At 44.9% G+C, this 27,891-nt stretch overlaps 1 protein-coding gene and 4 non-coding genes across 5 annotated transcripts in view; 2 read left to right on the top strand and 3 right to left on the bottom strand.

Moving 5' to 3' along the window:
- The window catches only part of LOC137312007 (zinc finger protein 585A-like), a 237,209-nt gene that overhangs the window by 57,311 nt on the left and 152,007 nt on the right, over positions 1-27,891 (bottom strand). The window lies entirely within an intron of this gene.
- Positions 11,787-11,859, bottom strand: trnar-acg (transfer RNA arginine (anticodon ACG)). The gene has a single exon. It is a non-coding gene; the product is annotated as a tRNA-Arg (tRNA).
- On the top strand, positions 14,491-14,582 carry trnar-ucu (transfer RNA arginine (anticodon UCU)). The gene is given in 2 exon segments: positions 14,491-14,527; positions 14,547-14,582. It is a non-coding gene; the product is annotated as a tRNA-Arg (tRNA).
- Positions 16,151-16,221, bottom strand: trnaw-cca (transfer RNA tryptophan (anticodon CCA)). Its single transcript has one exon. It is a non-coding gene; the product is annotated as a tRNA-Trp (tRNA).
- On the top strand, positions 19,085-19,169 carry trnak-uuu (transfer RNA lysine (anticodon UUU)). Its single transcript is given in 2 exon segments — positions 19,085-19,121; positions 19,134-19,169. It is a non-coding gene; the product is annotated as a tRNA-Lys (tRNA).

The raw sequence follows: 27,891 nt of genomic DNA, 5'->3' as shown, positions 1-27,891 counted from the left end.
CACAAGGTGAAAATTTCGAGATGACGCCAAAATTGGCACCGGGGCAACTGTGAAGAGGAGTCAGAGACTTCACTGTGACGTCCACGGGTTAGTAAATGGGCCAGGTGAAATTTAATGCAGAGAAATGTGACGTGATGCATTTTGAGAGGAAGAAAAATGAGATGAAATGTAAACTAAATGGTCAAAGTTTAAAAGTAGAGAAGCAGAGAGACTTAGGGATGGAAGGTTCTAAATAATGCATTGTCTTATTAATTAACAAGTCTGAGAGTCAGCAACTTTAATACCTCATGAAGAAATATATGAGTAAATTCTCTTTCCTCTCCCATACCAGACTAAACATGCAAATCCCCCGTGTGGACGAGATCAGCCCTCTGGATGGAACCACGGACTCCCTGAGCTTGATCTCCGGTGTCTCCAGTCCCAACTGCCCCTTACATCAGTATCCCCTCACTTTTATACCCTGTTGTGATCCATCTCTGTCACTGGAGCTGGAACTTCCCTAATCTGTGGTTTACAAGGACACATTGCTTGGTTCCCAGCAGTTACTTTTCTTCAGTAGTGTTCTCATGATCCCTGAACTACCCTGCTTACTGTTAATCAGAATCATAGAATCAGAGAAAATTTACAACACAGAAGGAGGCCATTCATCCCATCGTGTCCGCGCCAGCCGAAAATGAGCCACCCAGCCTAATCCCACTTTCCAGCACTTGGTCCATAGCCTTGTCGGTCACGGCACTTCAGGTGCATATCCGGCTACCTTTTAAATGAGTTGAGGGTTTCTGCCTCTACCACCCTTTCAGGCAGTGAATTCCAGACAACGACCACCCTCTGGGTGAAAAATGTCTTCCTCAGCTCCTCAATAATCCTTCTACCAATCACTTTAAATCTATGCCGTGCCCCTTGTTTATTGACCTCTCTGCTAAGGGAAATCGGTTCTTCCTATCCAGCCTATCCAGGCCACACATAAATTTGTACACCTCAATTAAATCAATCCTCAGACTTGTTAGACTCGAATTTTTGGATCAAAACCAGACGGAGACGGAACTGCTGACCAAGTTAAAGTTTATTAGAAAACCTTGTGCACAAAGGGAGAGTGGCAGCTTCCTCAAGCTCGTGACTAACTCTCAAAGGAACATCAGCACTACAAGCATGTTTATACCTTTCAATAAGCAACACCCACCTGCCGTAGAATGTGGTACAGGTCTCCGTAACTACAGAGGGTTTCATTGGGTGGTATAGTCTGCCACTCCCTTGTCAGGGGCTACCTTGGGTCGTCCCATGACATTAAACATCTCACATTCCTGAGGAGGACACTTATCAATAAACACAAGTCCCAGACATTGAAACTACACAAAGGGTCTTCACAAAGTCCTGAGCAGCTGCTTCCTATCTGACTCCCTTTTGAGCTGGGGTAACCTTGGAGATATCCACCGCTCCTCCCTTAATCATCCGAAGTGAGCTCGTTAGGATAAACAATGTCGGCTTCGGCCTTGAATAAACATTCCCTGGTGTGTTCTGGAGATAAGCGAGGTGGTGGACACAAATCCAACAAACCTGCCTTTGTCAGCTTTTACAGTGTGGGTTACGAGCTGCTCCCATAATGGTCAAGTATCCCATCATGCTTTGCTGCTACCTAAATGCTGCATGTGCGATTTAACTACTTGTGTGTGTGAGGATAGGAGTGGCTGATCATTCTTTAATATATATATATATATATATCAGGTTAGGTGAGGGGGGGCTGGAGGTTTTGGATTTCTGTTCACAAGCCTATTTTCCAGTCCAACAGTCCCCCCTCCAAACCTGGACATTGGATTATTCAGGGAAAAGCAAGAGCGCAAGTGACTGAGGTTTTGTCTAATAATCAACCTAATTTACTCGCCCTCTCCCCTCCCCAGCCCACTGGCTATTCCAGGGGGATCCTCTATTGGTCACGTATGATCCGACATGAGTCCTGTCGAGGCGGCCGCCCGTCGAGGCACCGGGTCTGCATCAAAAGAGGGTAATTAGTCATTTACATTAAAACCATTCCCGATTCAATCTCCTGCTGCTCTCCTCACCCACACACTTGATTTTTCCCATAAGCGGCTGAAATCGTCTGAATCACGGGTGGGGGAGGGGTGCATGCACCAGCTGTTTTAACCTCCTGTCCAGCCAGATGTTTTGCCACAGCCCGTTTACATTTCTTACATGCCATACATAGCAGAATAAAGACCAGTATTAACTGCACCATGACCAAAACATGGGAAATTAGTCGGATCCATGGGTGAATCTGTACATTTAGTCCCCAGTCCCATGAGACATCCCACCACATGATGTCTTTCCTCAACTCCTTGCTCCCCTGTTCCATGGTATAATACACCTGCAGGGAATGTTCAACCTTCTCTCGTAACTGTCTCAGGTGTTCGGGCAATGGAGGTATTGGATATCCAATCGTGTTGATGTAGTTCCATACGTCGTTCCTAATGTCTTCAGACACTTGAAGAAAGGTCGTGTTGTCCTGGTGTATGTCCACCAGCTCCTCATGTCCAATTCGTACAGGACTTTCCGGGGTGAAGCTAAACTCCGGACTGGGGATGGCACACATTAAGTAGCGTAACTAACACATACCCACCTCGGCTATCATCCAGATAGCACGTGTTTGTACCAAACTCGTCCCGGCACCATTCTAACTCCGAGTCAGTAGCTGCCCGCCCATAAACCAGCAGTCCCAACAATCCTATCATCCCTGATACAGACCAATTCATAGTGTCAAAGTCGCCACTGTCCCAGATTCAGGGACCAGTGCTGGGCCGGGGTAGGCGAAGAGGGGTCCGATGGACCTGGGAAAAGAGGAAAGAAACAGAGGGGAGGATGAAGAGGAGGGAAATATTCCAGCCTGGGGAACCAATAGTTGGAGAGTCAATATGTCCGGTAGCGGTGACAGTACTTGTACCTGTAAGGCAGAGAGAGAGATACAGAACATCCTAAACAATTGACTCGATCTTCTGACCTTGGTCCTGGAAAAAAAAACAAGAGAGCTGATTCGCATTATTCTTAACGATTTCTTACGCATCTGTTAACCCCTCCACACGTCCTGTTCCAATCCAGTCCGATCCGTTCATGCTGCAGCAATCAGCTTGAGGAGGGAGACGCTGACATCTAGAGAGATAGTGTGCCTCCTGTAAATGCTGGACCCGGAAATGGTTAGCCTGGTTGGTCTCACTGAGCAGACGCAGGTATGTCAGGAGGGTGTTTTGGAACTGGGAGGTGTCCCCTGTGCCCAGTGGGGGTGCGTCTTGTGGTAACACCATGGCCCGTCCAGTCATTAGTTCGAATGGTGTAAAGCCGGTGCTTTTGGCTGGCGTGGCCCGTAATCGCCAAAGATTAGCGGGGAGGACGGTGTTCCACCCTTTCCCGGTCTGCAGGATGATTTTACTGATGGATTGTTTTAGCGTGCGGTTCATTCCCTCTCCCATTCCAGACGATTGAGGATGGCAGGGGATGTGGAACCGCTGTCGGACCCCCAAAAGAGCCAAACGCCTGTTTCATTGTCTTGCCGGTGAAATGAGTTCCCTGATCCGAATCTATCTGGTCGGGCACTCCCCAGCGAGGAATGACCTCCATGGCTAGGATTTTTGCTGCTGCTTCGGCCGTGTTCCCCCTGGTCGGGAAATCCTCCACCCAGCGAGTGAAAAGGTCAATGATGACAAAAACATGGCTGTACCCGCCACTGGGAGGGAGGGAGGGGGCAATTCCCGTTTGGAGACAGGGCAAACAGAAGCGTCCGGACTCGTGGATTTCCCTGGCCAGGCCGGGCCACCACCAGGTGTCAGCTATGAGGTAGTATAATTTGCACCCTCCCAGGTGTGTGGGTTCATGGTAGGATTGTATCAGGGCTCGTCTAAAGGCTGTCGGGACCACATACCGGGTCTCATGACGCCAAGACCCCTGGGCGTCTTGATGTGCTCCCTCTTGCACCCAGAGGTGGATATTCTCGGTGGACTCGGAAAGGTACGCGGTGAGGAGGGACTCCCTTGTTACCTCGCTAGTCCTGTCCCTTGTGCTTCCCCTCTGCAGAATTAAGAGCCGTCACAGGGAGGGTGAAGGCCGCCTGCTTAGCGGCCAAGTCCGCAGCCCGGTTCCCTCTGATTTCCGGGGTCTCCCCCGTCTGATGGGCCCGAATCTTAATGACAACCCCAAGGTGGGACCATCCGCTGCCCGAATAAGCTCGGCGATCGCAGGGCCGTGCTTAATTTAGTGGCCTAAGGTAGTCAAATAGCCTCGTCGCTGCCAGAGCCGCGAGTAGTCATGGACGACAGAGTCAGCATCCTGGCTGTCAGTGTAATTGAACAAACCCGTTACGCTCCGCAGGCCGTAGACGGTCGCCGGTCGCGGCATTTGTAAAAGCACTCGGACCGTCTCGGGGGTTAACGTTCTCCCTTCTGGGGAGATGATCTGACCCAGATAGATAACCCGTGGGAGCTCCTCTTGGGCCTTAGTCGGATTCAGTTTAAAACCTCCTACGATTAGCGTCTCCAAGACACATGTTAGGGCGTCGAAATGATCTGAGGGTGAAGGGCTTCTGATGAGAAAGTCGTCTACATACTGGAGACAGGCGGGGGTTTGCATGCGGGCATCCACCATTGCCGGTTGGAGAGCCTTTTCCAGACTCTTGTGAAAAATAATGGGGGAATGGTGGAATCCGTGGGGCAGCCGGGTCCAGGTATATTGAGTGGACCGCACAGTGAAGGCAAAACATTCCCGGGACCCAGCGTCCACAGGACAGGTCCAGAACCCGTTTTGGATGTCCAGTGCCGTAAATATGGACAGGCCTGGGTGGAGGCCGTTTAAAATGGGAGCGGGGTTTGCTACTGGAGCGTGGAGTTTATCTGTGACTTTGTTCAGGGCCGTATAGTCTATGGTCAGCCTCCAGGACCCATCTGGCTTTTGCACAGGCCATACGGGGGAGTTGGTCCGGGAACGGGTCTCAATCACTATCCCGGTTTCTAACAAATCTCCCACTGATGACTCAACGGCACGTTGGGCCTCCGGTCGGAGGGGATACTGCCGGTGAGCCTCGTGGTAGGGTCCGTGAACCCTGACAGGGTCCATCTGTACCCTACCGCAATCTAGCTTGTGGGTAGCCCATGCGAGAGGGTAAACTGCGCAAACTTTCCCCCATAGCCCTTCCTCCGCCCAAGCACGCCCAATCGGTCGGAGGACCTGTACCCCACACTGTTGGGTATAATCTGCTGAAAAGGGAAACCTCCCCCTCCCGGCCCCCCTATTTGCAGTGAGTGGTCACTCAAGGCAGGTTCGCCTCTATCTGGTGCAATATGTCCATTCCCAAAATCAGACCCTGGTTATTGGGATCTTCCCAGAGCCTGGCCCGGGGGATAGCTGTAGGGGGATTGGAATGCTCTGGCGAAGGATCACGCTCTCCCCACTAACCCCGCTGATATGTATTTTTTTGTTTACGGTAGGAAAATCTGAGTCGGTTATCGACACTGAGGCTCCCGTGTATAAAAGAGCACAATACTGCCGGCCTCCTAACAGTACGTTTAGACACGGGCGGGTGGCCCCCGGTCCTCCGACGGAGGAGGCCGTGGTGTCCAATCCTTGATGAGGGGAAGATGGGAGGAAGAGAGCTCGCAGTCCCTCCAATTCACGGTCGGATAACCCCCCCTTTGTTGGTCTTTGTGACCCCTGAGTGGTCCCCCGGGGCCCCTGTCTTTCCCTCCACCCCCCCTTTCCGTAACACGTGGCTTGGCTATGCCCCGGGCGCCCACGATTGGTGCATGGTTTCCTTTACACGGAGCAGTCTCGATATAAATGGCCTGTTTCCTGGCAATTATAGCAGGCACGATCCTCTCGGGCTACTGCTACCGGTTCTGTTTTAATTTTTGGGCTAGTGTGGTGCAGGATCCACGGCAGGACGGATAGGGTGTGGCCCTGGCGGTGAGTGTGGGTGTCTGTCAGATAGAACCCGAAAAGCCGACTAGTCCATTCCCGAAGCCCTGCCTCAGTGGCCTGTGGACTGGCCCCCATCCTAAGCGCTGTTTGGTATGGTTTATCCAGTCCCCGAATTAAGCTATCTATAAATCTTGGATCGTTGTGTTTGGCGGGGATGCCGTTGGTCTGTCCCCAATGTTCATACCGTTCAATTACCCGGTCAATATACGCACTGGGGTCTTCCCCAGGGTTTTGTCATAGGGCCGTGAGTTCTGTCCAGGTGGCAGTACCGTTACCCAATCCATCTTGAACCCAGGTCTTTAGAGCTTCAAATTAGGTGTCATACTCGACCACAGTGGCTGGGACCTGCAAATCCCAAGGGGGCAACGCCCCAAAGACAGCAGAGAGGCACTTAACCTCAATGATATCTTTTATGTCCTTTATGGACAGATTAAAATGTCGGGCGGCGCTTTGTATCTTTGCCCATACGTCGACATTGGGATTATATCGCTTCAAGTCGGGAATGAGAAGGATCAGGCTGGATCTCTCCTGTGGTGTTAAAGGCTGAGATTCCCCCCAATGTGCCCCTGCCTCCCATTTCCCCATTTGCTGCCCCTCCGGCTGGGTTTGGATTTACCCGGACAGGGGCCAGGGGTTTCGGCTCCCCATTTCCAGGTTGTACCGGTGCCGAAGGGCAGATACGGTTGTATTCGGGAGGCACTCGGTCTGCGGCGTTTTGTGCTGCAGAGCCTCCATTGCCTTAACCATTCCCCCCACATTCCTGTAAATCGTCTAACTCCTCCGTTGCTGGCACTTCCAGATCCAAAAGGCTGCAAACTCGAACTTTAGCCTCTTGTACAGGTCTCAAAAAGTCCTGGAGAGAAGTCGGTCTCCCCCATTTGTTCACGATTAAATATCCTGTCTGATCTGCCCAACTAGCGAGCAGAACGGTGCCATAATTAGTTTGTTTAGCAGCCTTGTGTCCCGCCCACCACTCTATTTGATCGACCACAGGACTCGTTTCCTTCCATCCGTTCCTGATCATTTCACTTTGATATTTTAAATTAGCCTCTTGGACTCGTTTTACAACAGAGACACTGGTGGGCAGAGCCGGGACGTCCGGAGGAAGGGGTTTCCCCTCGTTACTCATGTCAATCATTACGTATATCCTTATGCTCTATCTTATACTTTAATTTATTTTACTCTAATCTTATACTTTAATCGGCACAAACGTATCACCTTATAGTCTAATTTATACACACTCACTGGTCCCCGGATCACAATCCTGTGGTGGTTGTCGTTCCCTTCGCCTACTTAATCCTGGCCGTCACGTGGGACTTGGTCCTCTTAATTCAGGCTCAGGCTCGGTGTTTGAGATAAACCACCACCCTTGTCCGTGTCGATCACCACGTGACTCTCAAAATCCAACCTTATACTGTATCGGAATAACGGCATAAACTTATACTCTAAGCAAACAAACACTTACACCATATCTTATATACCTACAGGTCGAGTCAATTCCGTCAATCCGTGGTCTCCGTGAGGAATTTTACCACGTGGATAATTTTAATACTGCGGCAAGTGCCACTGCCAATCCTGTCTCCAATGATGAGCCGAGCCCCTACCATAGGCTACCGGCCTCACCCTCGAGGGCTTTATGCAGGGGCACCCCCCATCTGGAGTACAGGGCTCTCCTGTTTCACTACACCACGTACCCTCCAATACAGGATCCGTTAGCCGACCAGCAGCGCAGTATCCCACTTCTGACACCAACTGTTAGACTCGAATTTTTGGAGCAAAACCAGACGGAGACGGAACTGCTGACAAAGTTAAAGTTTATTAGAAAACTTTGTGCACAAAGGGAGAGTGGTCAGCTTCCTCAAGCTCGTGACTAACTCTCAAAGGAACATCAGCACTACAAGCATGTTTATACCTTTCAATAAGCAACACCCACCTGCTGTGAAAGGTGAGGGTACATGTTTACATAACTACAGTGGGTTTCATTGGGTGGTATAGTCTGCCACTCATTTGTCAGGGGCTACCTTGGGTCGTCCCATGACATTAAACATCTCACATTCCTGAGGAGGGCCCTTATCAGTAAACACATAAGTCCCAGATATTGAGACTGGGCGGGGGTCTTCACAAGTCCTGAGCAGCTCATCCCTCACTCCCTTTTGTGCTGGGGTGACCTTGGAGATATCCACCGCTTCTCCCTTAATCATCCCAAGTGAGTTAGTTCGGATAAACAATGTCCTTGAGTAAACATTCCTTAGTGTGTTCTGGAGATAATCGAGGGGGTGGCCATAAATCCAACAAACCTGCCTTTGTCAGCTCTTACAGTGTGGGTTACGAACTGCTCCCATAATGGTCAAGTATCCCATCATGCTTTGCTGCTACCTAAATGCTACACATGCGATTTAACTATCGAATTTTTGTGAGGATAGGAGTGGCTAATCATTCTTTATTATATATATATCAGGTTAGGTGAGGGGAGGCTGGAGGTTTTGGATCTGTGTTCACAAGCGTATTTTTCCAGTCCAACAACAGTGAGGAGGAGAGTGACAGGACAAAGACAGGTTGGTGGAATGGGCAGAAGCATGGCAGATGAAATTTAACGCAAAGAAGTGCGAAGCGATACATTTTGGTGGAAGAACGAGGAGAGGAGAAATAAACTGAAGGGCACAATTCGAAAGGAGCTGCAGGAACCGAGAAATCTGGGGGTTCATGTGAACAAATCTTTAAAGATGGCCGGGCAGATTGAGAAAGCGGTTAAAGAAGCATACAGGATCGCGGGCTTTACAAATAGAGGCATAGAGTACATAAGGAAGGAAGTTATGATGAACCTTTATAAAACACTGGTTCGGCCACAACTGCAGTATTGTGTCCAGTTCTTGGCACCGCACTTTAGGAAGGAGGTGAAGGCCTTTGAGAAGGTGCAGAACAGATTTATTGGAAAGGTTCCAGGAATGAAGGACTTCAGTTACGTGGATAGACTGGAGAAGCTGGGGTTGTTCTCCTTAGAGCAGAGAATGTTGAGAGGATATTTCATCGATGTTTTTAAAAACATGAAGATTCGAGACAGAGTGGATCGAGAGAAACTGCTCCCATGGGCGGAAGGGTCAAGAACCAGAGGACAAAGATTTATGGAGATTGCAAAAGAATCAAAGTCAACATGAGGAAAAACGCTTTTACACAGCGAGTGGTTAAGATCTGGAATTCACTGCCTAAGTGAGTGCTGTAGGCAGATTCAATCGTGGCTTTCAAAAGAGAATTGGATAAGTACTTGAAGGGAAAAAAATGCAGGGCTACGGGTAAACTGGGGGAGTGGGGGGGGGCGGTGTGACAAGCTGGATTGCTCTTGCAGAGGGCCGGCACGGACTCGACGTGCCGAATGGCCTCCTTCCGTGCTGTCACCATTCTATGATTCTGGGATTCATAGAGGCAGAAACTAAATAACTCAAACTTGTGAAACCCGAGATGTTTAGATCTTTAGTCCAACGCCTTCCCAACTGAGCGATTACCGCCCCACTGCAAATTGAACTTTGTGTCCTGATGTTGGAAGAAAATATAACCCCAGGAGGAATTGCCCCTCCCGGTCAATCCGCACTTCATGTATAAACATCGCACTCATATATACACACCACAGTTCATATATAAACATCGCACTCATATATACACACCCACAGTTCATATATAAACATCGCACTCATATATACACCCCACAGTTCATATATAAACATCACACTCATATATACACACCCACAGTTCATATATAAACATCACACTCATATATACACACGCACAGTTCATATATAAACATCGCACTCATATATACAGACCCACAGTTCATATATAAACATCGCACACATATAGACACACCCACAGTTCATATATAAACATCGCACTCATATATACACACCCACAGTTCATATATAAACATCGCACACATATAGACACACCCACAGTTCATATATAAACATCGCACTCATATATACACACCCACAGTTCATATATAAACATCGCACACATATAGACACACCCACAGTTCATATATAAACATCGCACTCATATATACACACCCACAGTTCATATATAAACATCGCACACATATAGACACACCCACAGTTCATATATAAACATCGCACTCATATATACACCCCACAGTTCATATATAAACATCACACTCATATATACACACCCACAGTTCATATATAAACATCGCACTCATATATACACACCCACAGTTCATATATAAACATCGCACTCATATATACACACCCACAGTTCATATATAAACATCACACTCATATATACACACCCACAGTTCATATATAAACATCGCACTCATATATACACACCCACAGTTCATATATAAACATCACACTCATATATACACACCCACAGTTCATATATAAACATCACACTCATATATACACACCCACAGTTCATATATAAACATCACACTCATATATACACTCCCACAGTTCATATATAAACATCACACTGATATATACACACCCACAGTTCATATATAAACATCGCACTCATATATACACCCCACAGTTCATATATAAACATCACACTTATATATACACACCCACAGTTCATATATAAACATCGCACTCATATATACACCCCACAGTTCATATATAAACATCACACTCATATATACACACCCACAGTTCATATATAAACATCACACTCATATATACACACCCACAGTTCATATATAAACATCGCACTCATATATACACTCCCACAGTTCATATATAAACATCACACTGATATATACACACCCACAGTTCATATATAAACATCGCACTCATATATACACCCCACAGTTCATATATAAACATCACACTCATATATACACACCCACAGTTCATATATAAACATCGCACTCATATATACACACCCACAGTTCATATATAAACATCACACTGATATATACACACCCACAGTTCATATATAAACATCACACTCATATATACACACCCACAGTTCATATATAAACATCGCACTCATATATACACACCCACAGTTCATATATAAACATCACACTGATATATACACACCCACAGTTCATATATAAACATCACACTCATATTTACACACCCGCAGTTCATATATAAACATCGCACTCATATATACACACCCACAGTTCATATATAAACATCGCACTCATATATACACACCCACAGTTCATATATAAACATCACACTGATATATACACACCCACAGTGCATATATAAACATCACACTCATATTTACACACCCACAGTTCATATATAAACATCGCACTCATATATACACACCCACAGTTCATATATAAACATCACACTCATATATACACTCCCACAGTTCATATATAAACATCACACTGATATATACACACCCACAGTTCATATATAAACATCACACTCATATATACACACCCACAGTTTATAACAGAACAGCTAACTCCTAATCCACACCCAATTTATATTTACCCAAAGTCCTGTTCACATCTCTCACCAAAGTCTGAACACTGAAAGTTGAACTGTTTTCCAGATACTGTCCGTCCGACTGGCGGGGATTGGAAAGCTCTTGTGTCACACGAAGTGTCTGAAAGGCCCGGATACACCTGAAGGTTATCAGTGCGGTGCCGACACCTCGTGCTGTAATGTTAGCGAGCCGGACATCAACTTAAAAGGCGGCTTGTTGCAAACAACTTGTGGTCACAGTTTCATTCTGTACATAACTGAACCGAAATCATTGAAAATGGAATGTTTTCTTTGCTGATTCACCATAAACAATATGTTATTATGAAATTTGATTCTCAGTTCCCCAGTGTCAGAGGGAAAATTGCCTAAATCCGAGCCAGGTAGGAGTCGAACCTGCAATCTTCTGATCCGTAGTCAGACGCGTTATCCATTGCGCCACTGGCCCAGCTGATGACTGATGTGTTTTATTTCATTTTTCATTCAGAATCAACCCACAGATTGACACAGAGACACAAACACAGCGAGAGATACAGACAGTGTCGGTAAACACAGCGAAATAGACAAGAGATATCGAAATGTACCAAACGGCCTCAAACTCCACCAGACAGTGGCGAGTATCTGACAGGTATCAGTGAGAGGAGGTGGTGAAGTTGCAGTTTGATTTGGCTCCGTGGCTGAGCTGCTCAAAGTGCCCGTTTGGTCGGGGCATTTTTTGTCTTCAGCCTCCTCTGTGATATTTACCCAATTTGTGAATTAAGCAACAAAATAACACAGAGCGGTATTTGTATTAGTTCCGGAGCCAACAAGGAAAGGATTCCAGATCTGCAGTATGTAAATGTTCCTGCACTGTACAGGCGGACCTCTCATACAATGTGTCCGAAACACCTTTTGAGCATATTGCTCCAGAGGGCTGATTGTACAAACTTCTTTACTTGCAACCAGCAACCGAATCTCTATTAAAAGTTGCGAAGCGAAGCTGGTTTCAGAGCAGTTTTCGCTGTTCAGCTTTTGTAAAATTGGTTGAAACTCATTTTGAACACATCTGAGTATCAATGAGAAGGTCAGGCACAGGATTGTTGGGATGGAACCGTCTCTAACAATAAGTACAAAGTATAATTGATTATAAAGTGAAACAGCCAATCCAATCTCTCAGTCTCTCTCTCTCTCACTTTCTCGGTGAGTGAATGTAAACCAGCAGAAGAAGCTAAAACAAAGAACTGAGCAGTTTTGTTTGTTTCCTTTTCCTTCGGGCGAGTACAGTTGAAGAGAATGATTTCTGTTTCCTGCTGGACAAATAACTGGAATGAGCAGTGTATCTGGTTCCCATGGTACCCAGTGAAATATCCACGTTTCTATCTCCCATTTACACTGATACCTTCCTTCCTCACTAATTATAGGAAACTTTTGGTCAGGTTCAATCACACTTCAGAAGTCCAGAAGCGCAAAGCAAGGTGGAAACCTCATGGTGACGTAACCGACAGGTGAGGGAGGTTTGCAGGTTTACCTGGAGCTGTAAATATATAAACTCCTTCCAATGTACAAACTCCCCTCACCAACAGCAATTCAATTCTAACTGATCTGAGACTTTGGTCATTTATGGTGATTATACTTTGTGGAGTTAAAGCAGCAGTAAAATCCGTTGTGTGTTGTATAAATAGCCGTTCAGTCAATATAAAACATTGTCATCCGACCCACCATGAGCAATGCCACACGGGGTATGTCAGGTTACGGACAGTTCTGCCTCCAGCAGTTGTTCTCTCGGTCACACATCCGGCATCACCTCTCGGTCTCACACTTCAGAGTCACGCCTGAATATAAACACATTTCTGTTTCACACTTTAACCTGGAGATCAACAAATCACAAGTCAAGAGGAAAGGAACAAACAAATCAAATATTTAAGAACGTTAACGGATAGAAAATTCACCATCAATGACTGAGGAAAAAATGAAGCAAACGGATCAAGATGAACAATTAGCAAAAGGTAACAATTAAAGAAAGGAGAAGGGGAACCGATCAAATCGCCCCAAATAGTTTTTGAAAAATCCTTTTGGTTTACAGCTTAGTTTCTCCGTTAAGTTGGGGATGTACAACTAGAAATATTTTTCTTAACATCATAAAGACAATTAGAATACAACTTTCACAAAGTAGGCCTTAATCTTACTTCTCCGATAGCGTGTTATGTGTTTGTAAAATCTACAATTGTTTTACCATTCTTTAAGTTTAGAGGGATGCTCTGAATATATGATCTACATTGAAACGTAAGTGGATTAATAAAATAAAATGTGGAAATTTTTTTATGAACGCGATATATTTATTTATGCAACTGTCATTTGTGAAATGATGGAATGTATTTATTTCTATATCTGTACGGGTAAGGAAATCCCCACTGGATCATTTCCAGGAACCAGTCAAGTACTTAAATTAGTTTGTCAAACCCAAAACACCCGTTGGGAATTGCTGATTGAAAATTTAAATGGAAATCGAGGTATTGGAACAAATATACCCGCTGAGGTTTCGGGGTTGTTACTGATTTATTTCTATCACTGAGTAACCTATTTTAAACAGGGTGAAGGTACAAATCTAATGATAAGGGTCTGGGTTGGAAAAGGAACAGATGAAAGTATCAAATTTAATTACACTGATTCCACAAACACTGCACACCACATCCCTTAAACATTGTTAACTGTTCCTACATAAAACTGGAGAGGGTGTAAATAGAAAGTAACAGAACAAAAAGCTCATTAATGTGTCAAATTTAATTTTGATATTGTTGCACAAACACTGAACATCCCATCGGTAAAACACTGTCCCGATCTAAAATCAGTCGGCAGGACCCTGAGACACAGTGAAAATGCTGTGATTTCAACCTGGTTCAAAACACGCAACCTTCTGATGTGGAGTCAGACGCGACTGTTCTTGCACCAGGCCCACAAAAAGCGGCTGGAGCCGGATCCATTGGAGGGCGATCGGTGCAGACTGCCGCCCCGGCTCTCGGAATGTGAGAGGCGGAAGCAGGAGCAGCCTGACCGCCTCAACCACAGCACAGGATCCCGCTCTCCCTCACATTGTATAACTGACTCTGTGGCGCAATGGATAGCGTGTTAGACTTCTACTTAATAATCGGAGGGGACATTCAAAGGTTGTGGGTTCGAGTCCCACCAGAGTTGGATTTTAGTTCACGGATCGGGAGCTGGGATGTGAAATTTTGCAGCAAAACCGCAACAGGGTCATTAATGTCCGTCAAGGACGGGAAACTGCCCCCTGCACTTTATCTTACACAAGTGGCTCCAGTCACACCCGGATTTATGATTCTTAATCCACTCTGAGCTGGATTGGCGAAACTCTCTCAAGGAAGAGACTCAACATCTGCTCAGACCGAAAGTCAATCTGCTGGACTTCCGGCTCTGTCAGACTGCATGTTCCTTCAGACAGGTTTCTAACTGGACACATGCATCCGGCTGCCGTGTGAGCATTGGTGCTGGAGGGGTAGAATTCTTGCTTGTAGTAATTCTATTCCTGTAAAACTAGCTCCTGAAGTGCAGGATGGAAAGTATCCTGGCTGAGCGGTCTAAGGCGCTGGTTATGGCTCCAGTTAAAATCCCACGATTTGTGGATGGTTCACAATCATAGTTTGTGTCTCCAAAACCGTAGCTTCCCTCCTGTAAACAAGTAATACTAAACATCTCATCTGCTATTGCAACAGCGCAGTCCGGAGGAACCACATGGCAATTCAAATAAGTAGTTGCATTTTGGAACAAACTAATTGTACCTTCAACTCCGGTCGAAATGTTCACAAGCAAAAGGATTGTTTGATCTCGGTGAGACTCGAATTAACAATCTCGGTATTTCCCGACCCTGTCCTGTCAAAAAAGGACCGCGCACTGACCGATTGCGCCGCTGGAGCCCGGTCACTCTGATCACCTGTCCCACTCTGCTGGAAAGAATCTTAAGGTGAGAGGCCCGAACCTGTGGAAACGTGTCCAGTCACTGTGATGAAACTAATATCTGCACTTCCACTTTCAGCTCCTTTCACATCCTCTGCTCCATCGCACGACAATCGGGTTTTCTGCGAACAGGTCAAAATGAACATTGCCAGAAATTCGATCAGTGGTGAGATTTGAACCCAGCGCCCACGCAGTGATTGGATTTATTGTCTGAAAGCAGTGAGCTCCGTTCACACAACGCCTCGCCAGTCTTTCACATTTTGTTTAATGCCCAAATAAATAAATTGGAGCTAATTGACCGCATTTACCCCGTGCTGGGGTTGTTCTCCTTCTAGCAGAGAAGGTTCAGAGGAGATTTGATAGAAGTGTTCAAAGTCATGAAGGGTTCAGATAAAGTTAATAAAGAGAAGCTGTTCTCATTGGCGGAAGTGTCGAGAACCAGAGGACACAGATTTGAGGTGATTGCAAAAGAACCAAAGGCGACATGAGGAAAATCTTTTTTACGCAGCGAACAGTTATGATTTGGAATGCGCTGCCTGAAAGGGCGGTGGAAGCAGATTCAATCGTGGCTTTCAAAAAGGAATTTGATAAATACTTGAAGGGGAAAATGCAGGGCCACGGGGAAAGGGACGGGGAATGGGACCAATGGGATTGGTCTTACAAAAGGCAGGTCTCCTTCTGTGGTGTGTTCATTCTGTGATAAATATTATTTTACACACAGTGAACAGACCATCCCTGAAAGACTGCCCCGCGATAAAACAGAGCGACACTGAAACGTTGTGAAAATGCAATGACCCCGACGTGATTCGAACACGCATCCTTCTGATCTGGAGTCAGACGCGCTACCGTTGCGCCACCGCTCTGTCAGTTCAGGACTTTATTTAAACCGACACTTGGAGCTCTGTTTTACAGGGTGCCGGCTGTTTCAGCATTTCTCAGTCCCACCACGAACACTTTTTGCTGCTAACTTCTGCTTAATACAAAGTTCCCAGGAAGGAGGGAATTTCTCCTGGGGACTGAGTTCGAGTTAAGGAACAATCGAGGTGCGATTACAGTACTTGGTGTATTCTATAGGCCACCAGCCAGTGGGACGGATATAGAGGAGCAAATTTTCAGGGAAATTATAGAGAGGTGCATCAGCCATAGAGTAGTGATAACAGGGGATTTCAACTATCCTAATATAGACTGGGATAACAATAATATAAGGCGCAAAGAAGGGGAAGAATTTTTGAAATGTGTTCAGGATAACTTTCTCGACCAGTACGTTTTTGGCCCACTGAGGAAGGAGGCATTGCTGGACTTGGTTCAAGGGAATGAGGCGGGCCAAGTGGAGCAAGTGTCAGTGGGGGAGCATTTAGGGAGCAGCGATCAGTATCATAAGGATTAGAATAGCTATGGAAATGGACACTGTCCACTCTAAAGTAAATGTACTCATTTGGAGGAGAGTCAATTTCAGTGGGATGAGAACAGATCTGGCCCCGGTAAATTGGAATCAAAGATTGTCAGGCAAAACTATAATTGGACAGTGCGCGCCTTTTAAAAAGATGATTCGGGTACATAGAAGGTACATTCCAACGAGGTAGAAAGGTCGGGCAAATAAAGTCAGAGCTCCCTGGATAATAAGAGAGATAGAGAGTAAGATGAAGCGGGAAACATAAAAGTGAATCAAAAAGTCTTCTACAGACATGTTAACAGGAAACGGGTAGTAAGAGGAGGGGCGGGGACGAATAGGGACCATAAAGGAGATCTACTCATGGAGGCAGTGGGCATGGCCTGAGGTACTAAATGAGTTCGAGGCACCACACCTCAGGGAGGATATATTGGCCTTGGAGGGGGTGCAGTGCAGATTCACCAGAATGATACCGGGGCTAAAATGTTTAAATTATGCGGACAAGTTGCAGAGAAAAGGTTTGTATTTCCTTGTGTATAGAAGATTAAGTGTTGATGTATTCGAGTTGTTGATGGTGATTAAATGAGCCAATGGTGTGTGTGTGAGCTGTGAGACAGCTTGAAATCCCAATCCTCTCCACCACTGGGGACTGAGTCTTCCAACATACAGGGATTTTCACTCGTGCAAGTTTCACCCACATTTTCTGCTCTTCATTTCTCCGACCTGCTTGTTGCGCCTTTCCCTTCAATTCAAGACTTACAGGAAAAACTCGATTCTGCCGTCAATCTTCGGGTCACATGGTGAGATTTCAAATAATTGAAATCGACCCTGATCACCCCCAATATCGTCACCTACACGTTTGACGAATGCAAAGCGGCTTCTATCGCGGTTTGTCTACACAACTCGTTCAAAGATACTGTCGGGAATTGGAGGGTCTTTCAAGTCATGACATGAACAGAACAGTTCGCACTGCCGTTTTCCGCAAGACGCTTCAGATTCATGGGGAATGATTTCGGTCTGGCGGTTAAATCCGTTCCCTCTTCACAAATCCGCCTTTGAACCCGTGTCTTTTAGTATTTTTGATAACCGATACCAAACTGGTTTGTCCTGTACTGTACATTACTTTCTAAATATTACAGATAAGCAGAGCACTTGAGCTGTCACAGCTGTGACTTTGACTTTTCTCCCTCTCCTCTCGATCTCCCTGGCAACTGCCACTAACCACAATCTTCTCTCACACTTCATCATCAGGAAGTTCATATTCTCGGTTTTCAAATGAAATAACGCCCATCTCTTCAATCACCGGCAGCCCAGAGAAAGTTTCTTAGTTTCAGCTCCCAATTTCCCCAAATCCTCAAAGTAGCATGAAAATAATTGTCCTTACGTTAATAATAATAATATAATTAAAAGTTCTTATCGTCTGGGGTTTTGTTTCAGATTCCACGGCTTTTAAAGGTCACTGCGGATGTTTAACGAATCGCCTCTTGTTTGGAGGCTTCTGTGTGGGAAAGATCAGGAAGTGATAATTGAGAGACCGAGGATGAAGCTGTTTGATGGGAGCACTGGGGACACAGACCGTGCGCGGCTCCAGTGGAGCAATCGATCAGCGCGCGTTATTTCTACAATAATTATACACTCGAGAAATGCTGGGGTTGTGAGCTCCAGCGCCATCTAAAGTAGTTGAACCTTCTAAACATTTTGACTGGAGTTCAAGGTACAACCAGTTCCATAACACGTCGACTTCTTCATGTCCCCATGTGGGCACTGAGGCTCCTCTGGCCTCCCGTCTTGCAATAGCAGGTGAGAGTTTATTTGTTTATAGGAGGGAGAGGGGGCGATTGGCGAGAGCTGAAATGGTAAAGCGGCCGGCACGACATCTTTAAATCTAAAGAACCAAACACACAATTCTTCTTTCCGTGAAGCAGGGATTCATCGGTTTGAAGTGTCGTGTAGGGAAAATTCGGGAGGCAAATCTGCTGCCTGGTGTCACGGTGTAACGGGTGAAATTATTCAGCTTTCAATTGTTGATCGGCTGAAATGTCGAGAGGCATTTTCCAGCTCCCGTGTGGAACAAGTTCAGCTTTTGAGCCATTGGGTAAAGTGTATTTTTTAATTGCTGCGAACGAATGACAAGACATTTTGTACAAACAAGAAGAATTGTAAACTCATGAGTTCGCTGTCCATGTTTCTTACATCATGTTCAACAGAAACAAGGATTCTCCTCAACACGTTGCTGAAAATTGTATAAAAGTGATACTCCCCCGAATTCGACATCGACGGGGATAATTCAGAGTCCCACCATGAATCTGTATGATGGAAACCAATCTTATAGCGAGCCTGGATAGCTCAGTCGGTAGAGCATCAGACTTTTAAAACAGGTAGTGATCTGAGGGTCCAGGGTTCAAGTCCCTGTTCAGGCTAAAAATTTTTAAAACAGCTGGCAAGTTCTGCTTTTCCAGCGGACCAACATCAGCGAAAGGAGCAAGAGTTGGCCATTCAGTCCCTCGAGCCTGCTTCGCCATTTGATAACGTCATCGCTGATCTTCGACCTCAACTCCACTTTCCCGACCTATCCCCATATCCCTTGAGTTCCTTCGTGTCCAAAATTCTATCGACATCAGTTTTGAATCTATTCAATGGCTCAGCATCTGGGGTAGAGAATTCCAATGGTTGACAACCCTCTCAGCAAAGAAATCTCTGAACTAAATGGCTGGCCCCTTATCTTGAGATTATAACCATTAGTTCTAGACTCTCCAGCCAGGGGAGACAGCATCCCAGCATCTACCCTGTCAAGCCCTCTAAGAATTTTACATGTTTCAATGAGATCACCTCATTATTGTAAACTCCAGAGAATATCGGCCAATTCTGCTCAATCTCTCCTCACAGGACAACCCTCTTATCCCAGGAATCAATCTAGTGAACCTTTGTTGCACCCACTCTAAGGCAAGTGTATCGTTCCCAGGTAAGGAGATCAAAACTGTACACAGTATTCCAGATGCAGTCTCACCAAAGCCCTATATAATTACAGCAAGACTTCCTTATCCTTGTACTCCAACCACCTCGCAATAAAGGCCAACACACCATTTGCTTTCCCAATTGCTTGCTGCACCTGCATGTTAACTTTCTGTGATCCGTGTACAAGGACACACAAATCCCTCTGAATTCTAACATTTCGTAGTCTCTAACCGTTTAAAAGATATTCTGCTTTTCTATTCTTCCTACCAAAGTGAATAACCTCACATTTCCCCACTTTATACTTCATTTGCCAACTTCTTGCCCACTCACTTAACCTGTCTGTATCACTTTGCATCCTCTTTGCATCCTCCTCACAGCTTACTTTCCCACCTTGTTTTGTATCGTCAGCAAACCTGGATACATTACACTCGGTCCCTTCATCTAAGTCATTAATATAGATTGTAAATATCTGAGGCCCAAGCACTGATCTTCACGGCACCCCACTAGTTACAACCTGCCAACCCCAAAATAAACTGTTTATTCCGACTTCCTGTTTTCTGTACGTCAATCAATCCCCAATCCATGTTAATATATTACCCACAATCCCATGAACCCTAATCTTGTTTAACAAACTTTTGTGTGGCACCTTATCGAATGCCTTTTGAAAATCCAAATATTCTACATCCACTGGTTCTCCCTTACCTACCCTGCTATCTACACCCTCAAAACCTCTAATAGAGTTGTCAAACACGATTTCTCTTTCATAAAACTTGTTGCATGTGCCTAACTATATTATGATTTTCTCAGTGCCCTGTTACCACGTCCCTCGTAATAGATTCTCGCAATTTCCCTACTACTATTTTCAGGCTAAAGGGCCTGTAGTTCCCTCTTTTCTCGCTCCCTCCTTTCTTGAATAGAGGGGTTATATTTGGTACCTTCCAATCCATGGGGATCTTTCTAGAATCATGGGAACTCTGGAAGATAAAACCAGTGCATCCACTGTCTCTGCAGCGACCTCTTTTAAAACCCTAGGATGTAGGCCATCAGGGCCAATGAATTTGTTAGCTTTTAGTCCCATTAATTTCTCCAGTACTTTTTATTTACTAATCTTAATTGCTTTAGGTTCCTCACTCTCATTAGAACCTTGGTTCCCCAATACTTCTGGTATGATTTTTGTTTTCTCTACTGTGAAGACAGATACAAAATACTTGTTTAACGTCTCTGCCATTTCCTTATTCTCCATTATAAATTCTCCTGTCTCTGTCTCCAAGGGACCCATGTTTACTTTCGCTAATCTCTTCCTTTATACATATTTATCAATTTCTTGGTCATCCTTTGCTGATTTCTAAAACTCTCCTAATCCTCAGGCTTACTGTTCTTTTTGGCAACATTATAAGCCTCTTTTAACCTAAAATATCATTAATCTCTCCAATTAACCAAGGTTGGACCACTTTTCCTGTGGAGTTTTTAACCCTCAAGGGAATGTAATTTTGTTGAGGAATTATAAATTATTTCTTTAAATGTTCGCCATTGCTTATCTATCATCATATTTTTAAATCTAATTTCCCAAACTACCTTAGCCAACTCAATCCTCATAACTAGGTTATTGGTTTTGTTTAAATTTAAGACCCTAGTTTCCGACTTAATGACATCACTCTCAAACTTTCAAACTCAACATCAAATTCTACCATATTATGATCATTCTTCCCCAGAGGATCATTTACTATAAGATTACCAATTAACCCTGTTTCATTACACAATACTAGATCTAAAATAGCCTGTTCCCTTGTAGATTCCTCGACATATTGATCCTGAAAACTGACTCGAATTAATTCCATCAACATAAAGCAGCTTATCTTGAGTTGCTAACATGATGTCAACACGATGGGATGACTTATAAGTCAGATTTGCGAGGTGAATGAGATGTTTGCTGAAAACACGGAGAATTAATGAAACCAAGACTTCCCTGCAGAGCAAGGAGTTGTAACGAAAGATGCTGGGCATTGAGAGGTGATGGATTTTGTAGATGGCAGGATGAATGGACAAAAGTATCTCAACGCCCTGCTTCTTTTCCATATTGATAAATATAGACAAAAATCTCATCTCCGTGCTTCTTTCAGATAATGAATGTCTTAATGCTCAAGAGATCACTGATCCAAGCCAATTATCTCCACTCGCACTCTCCTTCCAATCCTGCATGTGATGCTTCACTTTGAAATTTTGCATTTTCTCATATTGGGATTCCATTTGAAGAAAACATTGCTGTGATCAGCTTGTGCTGTTAAGGAGATGGAGCACAAAGAGATACATAAAAGGATATTGATAACAGTGACTGTTCAGACACTGTGAGCTACAGTTAAAGGTCGGCAATATTTAAAGTGTCAGATCTTTTCCAAATCTTGACACAAATGGCAAGAAAACTTAACGTGGACTTTGATCAATGTCACGACTTTCAAATAGCAGACATTTTATACACAAGGCAAGAAAGATTTACAAGGATGTTGCCTGGACTGTAGAATTTTAGCTATGAGGAAAGATTGGATAGGCTGGGGTTGTTTTCTTTGGAACAGAGGAGACTGAAGGCAGATTTAATTGAGGTGAACAAAATTATGAGGGTCCCAGATAGCATGGATTAGAAGGACCCACTTCTCTTAGCAGAGAGGTTAATAACCAGGGGCATAGATTTAAAGTGATTGGTAGAAAGTTTAGTGGGGAACTGAGGAGAAATTATTTCACCCAAGGGTTGTGGGGGTCTGGAACTGACTGCCTGAAAGGGTGGTTGAGGCGGACACCCTCATCGCATTTTAAGAATACTTGAACTGCCGGAAGCTACAAGGCTATGGGCCAAGAGCTGGAAAGTGGGATTAAGCTGGATAGCTCTTTTTCGGCCGGCACAGACACGATGGGCCGAATGGCCTCTTTCTGTGTCATCAATTTCTTTGATTCTATGAGTCTAATTAACAGTCTCTCTGCTCGTCTACTTTTAAACTTTGACCATTTAGTGTACATTTCATCTCATTTTTATTCCTCTCAAAATGCAAAACGTCACATTTCTCTGCATTAAATTTCACCTGCCTGTTTACGAACCTGTGGACGTCACAATGAAGTCACTGACTCCTCTTCCCAGTTCCCCACGCTGCCAATGTTATAGAATCATAGAATCATAGAATCATAGAAGTTACAACATGGAAACAGGCCCTTCGGCCCAACATGTCCATGTCGCCCAGTTTATACCACTAAGCTAGTCCCAATTGCCTGCACTTGGCCCATATCCCTCGATACCCATCTTCCCCATGTAACTGTCCAAATGCTTTTTAAAAGACAAAATTGTACCCGCCTCTACTACTGCCTCTGGCAGCTCGTTCCAGACACTCACCACCCTTTGAGTGAAAAAATTGCCCCTCTGGATCCTTTTGTATCTCTCCCCTCTCACCTTAAATCTGTGCCCCCTCGTTATAGACTCCCCTACCTTTGGGAAAAGATTTTGACTATCGACCTTATCTATGCCCCTCATTATTTTATAGACTTCTATAAGATCACCCCTTAACCTCCTACTTTCCAGGGAATAAAGTCCCAGTCTGTCTAACCTCTCCCTGTAAGTCAAACCATCAAGTCCCGGTAGCATCCTAGTAAATCTTTTCTGCACTCTTTCTAGTTTAATAATATCCTTTCTATAATAGGGTGACCAGAACTGTACACAGTACTCCAAGTGTGGTCTCACCAATGCCCTGTACAACTTCAACAAGACATCCCAACTCCTGCATTCAATGTTCTGACCAATGAAACCAAGCATGCTGAATGCCTTCTTCACCACCCTATCCACCTGTGACTCCACTTTCAAGGAGCTATGAATCTGTACTCCCAGATCTCTTTGTTCTATAACTCTCCCCAACGCCCTACCATTAACGGAGTAGGTCCTGGCCCGATTCGATCTACCAAAATGCATCACCTCACATTTATCTAAATTAAACTCCATCTGCCATTCATCGGCCCACTGGCCCAATTTATCAAGATCCCGTTGCAATCCTAGATAACCTTCTTCACTGTCCACAATGCCACCAATCTTGGTGTCATCTGCAAACTTACTAACCATGCCTCCTAAATTCTCATCCAAATCATTAATATAAATAACAAATAACAGCGGACCCAGCACCGATCCCTGAGGCACACCGCTGGACACAGGCATCCAGTTTGAAAAACAACCCTCGACAACCACCCTCTGTCTTCTGTCGTCAAGCCAATTTTGTATCCAATTGGCTACCTCACCTTGGATCCCATGAGATTTAACCTTATGTAACAACCTACCATGCGGTACCTTGTCAAATGCTTTGCTGAAGTCCATGTAGACCACGTCTACTGCACAGCCCTCATCTATCTTCTTGGTTACCCCTTCAAAAAACTCAATCAAATTCGTGAGACATGATTTTCCTCTCACAAAACCATGCTGACTGTTCCTAATTAGTCCCTGCCTCTCCAAATGCCTGTAGATTCTGTCCCTCAGAATACCCTCTAACAACTTACCCACTACAGATGTCAGGCTCACTGGTCTGTAGTTCCCAGGCTTTTCCCTGCCGCCCTTCTTAAACAAAGGCACAACATTTGCTACCCTCCAATCTTCAGGCACCTCACCTGTAGCGGTGGATGATTCAAATATCTCTGCTAGGGGACCCGCAATTTCCTCCCTAACCTCCCATAACGTCCTGGGATACATTTCATCAGGTCCCGGAGATTTATCTACCTTGATGCGCGTTAAGACTTCCAGCACCTCCCTCTCTGTAATATGTACACTCCTCAAGACATCACTATTTATTTCCCCAAGTTCCCTAACATCCATGCCTTTCTCAACCGTAAATACCGATGTGAAATATTCATTCAGGATCTCACCCATCTCTTGTGGTTCCGCACATAGATGACCTTGTTGATCCTTAAGAGGCCCTACTCTCTCCCTAGTTACCCTTTTGCCCTTTATGTATTTGTAGAAGCTCTTTGGATTCACCTTTGCCTGATCTGCCAAAGCAATCTCATATCCCCTTTTTGCCCTCCTGATTTCTCTCTTATCTCTACTCCGGCAATCTCTATACTCTTCAAGGGATCCACTTGATCCCAGCTGCCTATGCATGTCATATGCCTCCTTCTTATTTTTGACTAGTGCCTCAATCTCCCGAGTCATCCAAGGTTCCCTACTTCTACCAGCCTTGCCCTTCACTTTATAAGGAATGTGCTTACCCTGAACCCTGGTTAACACACTTTTGAAAGCCTCCCACTTACCAGACGTCCCTTTGCCTGCCAACAGACTCTCCCAATCAACTTCTGAAAGTTCCTGTCTAATACCATCAAAATTGGCCTTTCCCCAATTTAGAATTTTAACTTTTGGGCCAGACCTATCCTTCTCCATAGCTATCTTAAAACTAATGGAATTATGATCACTGGTCCCAAAGTGATCCCTCACCAACACTTCTGTCACCTGCCCTTCCTTATTTCCCAAGAGGAGGTCAAGTTTTGCCCCCTCTCTAGTCGGGCCATCCACATACTGAATGAGAAATTCCTCCTGAATACACTCAACAAATTTCTCTCCATCCAAGCCCCTAATGCTATGGCTGTCCCAGTCAATGTTGGGAAAGTTAAAGTCCCCTACTATTACCACCCTATTTTTCTTGCAGCTGTCTGTAATCTCCTTACATATTTGCTCCTCAATTTCCCGTTGACTATTTGGGGGTCTGTAGTACAATCCTATCAAAGTGATCTCTCCCTTCTTATTTTTCAGTTCTACCCATATGGACTCAGTGGGCGAACCCTCGGATATATCCCCTCTCACTACTGCCGTGATGTTCTCCCTAATCAAGAACGCAACTCCCCCTCCTCTCTTACCTCCTGCTCTATCTTTCCTATAGCATCTGTACCCTGGAACATTGAGCTGCCAGTCCTGCCCCTCCCTTAGCCATGTTTCAGTAATAGCTATAACATCCCAGTCCCATGTACCCATCCATGCCCTGAGTTCATCTGCCTTGCCCATCAGACTTCTTGCATTGAAATAAATGCAGTTTAATCTAGTCTTCCCTTGGTCTTTGCCCTGCTTTCTCAGACCATCTGTCCGGTCATGTTCTGCACACTCTCCCTTACTGCCTTTTGTTTCTGTCACCACTTTATTTCCCACTGACTTCCTGCATCGGTTCCCATCCCCCTGCCACATTAGTTTAAACCCTCCCCAACAGCACTAGCAAACACTCCCCCTAGGATGTTGGCGTCACCTATAGATTTTCACCTTGTGTCCCACATACCCAAGCTCAGATCATTCTCTATATTGAGAAGAGCAATGGTCCCAACACTGACCCTGGGAGACACCACTGTTTACATCCCTCCAGTCTGAAGAACATCCATTAACCACTACTCTCTGTTTTCTGCCCTTCACACAACTTCCTATCCACACTGCCCCATTCTTTTTAATACCGTGGATATTAATTTTATCAACAAGCCTCCTGTCCGTCATCTTATCAAACACATTTTCACAATCCATCTACACAACATCCACTACATCCCCTTTATCAGTATACTCGAGTTATCTCAAATAATCCATGTTGGCTATTCTTAATTAATGTGTTTTTCCAACAAATGTTGAAATGTTTGCTCCATCTCATCTGGTTTCATCTGTTTCAAGCCACAACAGAAAGGTCGTGTTTTCTCCTGGAGCTTAAGATAAATTATTTTTTTAAAATGATGCTTCAGTCAATGACGGATATCTGGGCTTAGACCCGCCCATTCGGTGCCGCAACTCCCGCCCCTCTCACACTCCGATTGGTTGGAGGACCAACTGTTCTCTCATCCCTCCAGTCAATTTACCATAAGACCATAAGATCATCAGAGATAGGAGCAGGAGTTGGCCATTCGGCCCCTCGAGCCTGCACCACCATTTCATGAGATCATGGCTGATCTGATGTTTACCTCAACTCCACTTTCCCGCCCTTTCCCCATATCCTTTGACTCCCTTGCGAATCAAATTTTTTTTCGAACTCAGCCTTGAATGTATTCAATGACTCAGCCTCCACAGCTTTTTGGGGTAAAGAATTCCAAAGATTCACAACCCTCTGGGAGAAGAAATTCCTCCTCATGTCCGTCTTAAACGGGCAACCCCTTATTCTGAGACTATGCCCCCGAGTTTTAGATTCCCCCATGAGGGGTAACAACCTCTCAGCATCAACCCTGTCGAGTCCCCTCAGAATCTTGTATGTTTCAATAAGATCTCCTCTCATTCTTCTAAACTCCAATAATTATGGACCAAACCTGTTCAATCTTTCCTTGTAAGACAACCCTTCCATCGCCGGAATCAACCCCGTGAACCTTCTCTGAACTGCCTCCAATGCAAGTATGACCTTCCTTAAATAAGGTCACCAGAACTGTACGCAGTACTCCAGATATGGTCTCACCAGCACCCTGTACAGTTGTAGCATGACTTCCCTGCTTTTATACTCCATCCTGCTGGAAATAAAGGCTAATATTCCGGATGTCTTCCGGATTACCTGCTGCAGTTGTATGTTGACTTTTTATGTTTCATGTACGAGGACACCAAGGTCCCTCTGTACGGCAGCGTTTTGTAGTATTTCTCCATTCAAATAATATTTTGCTTTTTTATTTTTCCTCCCAAAGGGGATGACTTCACATTTTCCCACATTATATTCCATCCACCAATTTTTTGCCCATCCGCTTAACCTGTCAATATCTCTTTACAGACAATTTGTGTCCTTATCGCAACTTGCTTATCCACCTTTCTTTGTATCATCAACAAATTTGGCCACAAGACACCCTGTTCCTTCATCCAAGCCATGAATATATATTGTAAATAGTTGAGGCCCCAGCACTGATCGCTGCGGCACCCCACTCATTACTGGAAATTCCGATAAATTCCTGCTGCTCCAATTGGTCCGGATATCTCCTTAATCACCAGGGCGGGGTTAATGGTGAAACTGACGGTCCTGTGGTGCATTTGGAAAATAAACATTAATTGAACCCGTCAGTTGCAACAATTAATAAAACGAAATTAATAAAAGTAAATGAAAAAAATATTATCTGGAGTTCACCAAAGTGGGGGGGGGGGGCTTCTATGCTGTGTGTTTGTGCCGTTTTAAATGGCACGAAGGGCTGGGCTTTCAGTTTATTTTATTTTACTTGGTCCAAAAGCGCTCGCCCTGCTTC

This window comes from Heptranchias perlo, unplaced genomic scaffold (assembly GCF_035084215.1).
Source record: "Heptranchias perlo isolate sHepPer1 unplaced genomic scaffold, sHepPer1.hap1 HAP1_SCAFFOLD_391, whole genome shotgun sequence".
NCBI lineage: Eukaryota > Metazoa > Chordata > Chondrichthyes > Hexanchiformes > Hexanchidae > Heptranchias > Heptranchias perlo.
Note: the sequence above shows the minus strand (reverse complement) of the source record. Positions and strands in the feature narration are given on the sequence as shown.